At 51.3% G+C, this 3742-nt stretch overlaps 1 protein-coding gene and 1 long non-coding RNA gene across 2 annotated transcripts in view; one reads left to right on the plus strand and one right to left on the minus strand.

Moving 5' to 3' along the window:
* Window positions 1-3742, minus strand: part of LOC109385255 (uncharacterized) — a 20377-nt gene that overhangs the window by 7834 nt on the left and 8801 nt on the right. The window lies entirely within an intron of this gene.
* POGK (pogo transposable element derived with KRAB domain) overlaps window positions 2476-3742 on the plus strand; it is a 28398-nt gene continuing 27131 nt past the window's right edge. The window contains exon 1 of the mRNA XM_019647295.1: window positions 2476-2637. The gene's annotated coding sequence lies outside the window, so the exon portion shown is untranslated. The remainder of the gene's footprint in view (window positions 2638-3742) is intronic.

Consider the following 3742-nt stretch of genomic DNA (forward strand, 5'->3'; position numbering starts at 1 on the left):
GAGGGACAGTGACTACCCGGTCATGTTTTCGTCATGGCTCCCAGAGGTGCAAGTGGAAACGTCTGAGCCCTTTTAGGACCTGTAGGATTTACACAGTCACTTCCACGCACATTCCATTGGCCAAAGCATGTCACATGGCCAGGCCAAGTGAAGGGGCACCGAAGTGCACTGCATACGCGAGACCTCAGCACAGCACTCCATCACAGCAGGGTGTACAACCACGGGGACGCAAAGGATCAGGACCCACAATTCAATCCACCGCAGTCCCCGAGGAATGGGACTAGGCTGACCCCAGGGCCATGGAGCCTCTGCTGCAGGTCAGAGATGTGTACTCACCAGGAGATGCTACAGCTCACTGAGTATTTTGTGGGACGTGGCCTTTTTAAAATCCCTATGGCTTGTGTACTGCAGTCATTCAAGAGGAGGAAAGATGGAGCCTTTTTGTGAGCACCATTAGAGAACTACTGTGTTGATTCCCTATGTGCTCTGCTTATATTTATTAACCAACAAGCCACCAACAGAAATCCATCCTACTGAACTGCCAAAGCCTCAAGGACTAGCTTCGGTCACTCCCCACTGAGATGAAGACGAAGTCTTCCTGAGAATGGAATCGCTGAATGACAGGGCTGAGGGGATGCTCGGACGACATCTGCTCAACTCGTTTTTCTGACAATGAGGAGACCCAGGCAGAGATCAGTGACCTGATTTACAAAGACTCTTACGCATGGATGCCTGCAGTGTATTGTGCCCACTGCAGCACTCTGTTCCTATGAGTAAGTCTGGTTGGGAATTACGGATTTGTACAAAGGTGGGTCTCGTGGCCATAGCTGAGATCATGGGGCCCTGGGTTCAAAGTCAAGGATTCAGGTGGGTCACCATTGGTTGGCTTCTTCCCAGGGAAAACCTAAACAAAGCTTCATGAGAACGTTAGGTCTCTCAGAGACTATACCCCTGGCATAATATTCCTTTTTGGTTGTCTCATACCCTGTCTTAATACTTTTTTGTAAGAAGGTGAGCTTCCAGCAATGTCCCCCCTCCTTCTCCTTCCCGACACCCTCCTCACCTTTGCATCTCAACCAGCCATTTCCTCAGAAGAGTTAAGATGGGCCTGTCAATCAATGTGAACTAACAGGTCACCCCTGCTCTAAAAATGCTAACTTTACACCCAAGAAGAGCTGTTCATGAAGACAAAAATTTCTAACACCTCCTCTACAGTATGTGATTGTGATACTGTACTTTATGTGTTAAGAGCTCTCCAGCAGCCTCTCCAGTGGCAGAGAGAAGTAAAATTCACATATAAACACAGTAGAAATGGCCACAAAACCTTGGGAGAGAGATCTTTCCCACAAGCACTCAGGTCTCAGGGACAGTTTGAAAAGTTTGACGGAATTTTCGACGGGCTCCTCTGAGCCCTCTTCTCCACCATGCCTCTGTCTTGGGCACACACACCCCCTCTTGACCTAAGCCTACCCAGCCAGGTTTTAGCAAGAATCCTGCTAAGTCAGTTTAGAGAGGACCCCCACCGCCATCCCGGTCCCCACACCTTGGTATCTGTCTGATCAGCCTGGCATGCCAACTCAAGAATCCTGTTAAATCTGTTTAGCAGGAATCCCTCTACCCTCATGTCTCCTCTTAGTAAATGCCCACTCACTGACCCCGTTGCTCTGTCCACGGGCTGTAATTCCCCAGCTGGTCTTTGCTGCATTCAGTTAAGCACGACACCTCTCCCCTATTGCGCCAGTCTGGGCACCTATCTCAACAATCCCAAATGAAGTCTTCCTTTCCATTTTAACAAGGGTCAGAATAGTCGTTTTTTTAGCTTTAACGCCTTCCCAACAAAAACCCAAACCCAGGACCTTGTTCTGGAACGAGGAGGGGTTCAGGGCTTCTCCACTCACTTTGGTTGTACTGTCCACAGAGCTGCAAGCAAACAACTCCTTGGAACATTTCGGAGAGGGTCCTTCTAGACACTTTGTCCAGGAGATTCCATGCCGGGGATTTACCAGGCAACAACTACACAAACCAACCAGGAAGTTCCTTCTCCATGTACATGACGACGTTGTGCACCCACGCCTGCCGGAATACCAGTGGGATCGTCCCCCAACATCATGCACCCCACCCCACTCCCGCCCCTTGCGGGCCTGTTTTGCACACGCGTTCCTCGAAGCGGGCGAGGGCGCCCAGGGTGCAAACCACTGGGGAGCGCACGTGAGCACAGGGGCGTGTGCACCCAGGTCACCTCGCTGAAACACACAGACCCGGGCTCTTCCTGCCGCCTCCACCTGAGGGCGCGCACAGCGCACGCGAGGCCGAGCGCGCTCCGGAGCGCTGCTGTCCGCCGGACAGGGGGCGAGGCGGGCGCGGGGGCGGCCGGAAGCCGCGCGAGGAGGGTGGGCGCGGGCGCGGGCGCGGCCCCCGGCGCCGGGCCTGTGACGTCACGGAGCCCCGCCCTCGCCTCCCAACACCCTCAGCTCCCGGCCGGACCCGCCCTCTCCCACCACGTGTCCTCGCGCTCCCTCCCGAGGGGCCGCGCGCTCGGCCGGCCGGAGAGACAGCAGGGATGGCGCTGTGACAGCCGGGCCGGAGCCCTCGGCGTCTGCCCGCGCCCCGGCCCGCGCCCCGGCGGTCGGCCCTGCGGTGAGTGCGCGCGGGGCCGNAACCTTACCACGTAAATATACACAATTTCATTCCATCAAGTTTATCAAACAGTGTAATAGTCTCTCCATTGATTATAAGATCTAAGAAATTTTTTATTTCTATTTTTATTATGTTTCATTAGTTTATTCACAGAATAACACTTAATTTGATGAAACAAAATGAAATCATACAAGATATTACTCCACCTCGAACAACTTTCAACTGTGCCCTTCACAGAAGAGTCACTTTCCTGTGTTCTCTGCTGCCTTTCCTCCAGGTGTCAACCAGCTACAGAAGTCAGCCGTATGGCGGCCTACAGGAGGAAATGTACCAGTGTTTCAGCTGGCTGCTGCTGTAGTGTCTTCCCCAGCACCCATACCTGCAACGTCTGGGAACCAGGAGAAGAAAAAAACTAAAGCTTATGGTTTTTCTCCCCCTTCCCACCCCACTGCCTGCTCACTCTCAATGATTATTAAGTTTTCCCCTGTCAAATTCCATCCTCAAGCAGACACTGGAACTCTGATACTGCCTACAGATTACAGCCATCTTCAATTGAGACAATTCTCTAGGTGACAGGTCTAGAAAATTAGAGATTAAAAAAACACAGCTTGAGTGTTTAAATAAATTGAATTGAAAAACTGAAAGGCAACATCTTAATCCCAAACAAGCATTATGATACTTTGGGTGTGTGTTGATTTCCTTAGGAATATAAGAGAAGGACATGAGCAGAACCTTCCTACGGCAAGGAGGCCAGTCCAGAATCCCTTTTCATCACAGGATCTTCAGAGGCATCTGCACACTAGCTGTGCATTCTGGGACCAACCTCAGTCTCCTGGAGAAGCATCTCAAGCATCTCAAGACGGAGCCCTCTTTGTAGAAGCTGAGAGGGAGGATGCCATTGGTTTCCATCTGGAAGTTACAGGAATAAGACTTTCACCATGATTATTACATTAAAAGGTTGCCATCCATCTCTCTATAAGCTGACCACTCAGAACTTAGGGTCCCTTTTGAAACGCACAGCAGTGACAACCAAATGCCTCTGTCTTGATACTGAAAGCTCCAAAACGGGTTTACCTGGACTTAACTGTGTCTGAAGGAACCAACC

Source organism: Hipposideros armiger, unplaced genomic scaffold, assembly GCF_001890085.2.
Source record: "Hipposideros armiger isolate ML-2016 unplaced genomic scaffold, ASM189008v1 scaffold_6, whole genome shotgun sequence".
In the NCBI taxonomy this organism is placed as follows: Eukaryota; Metazoa; Chordata; class Mammalia; order Chiroptera; family Hipposideridae; genus Hipposideros; species Hipposideros armiger.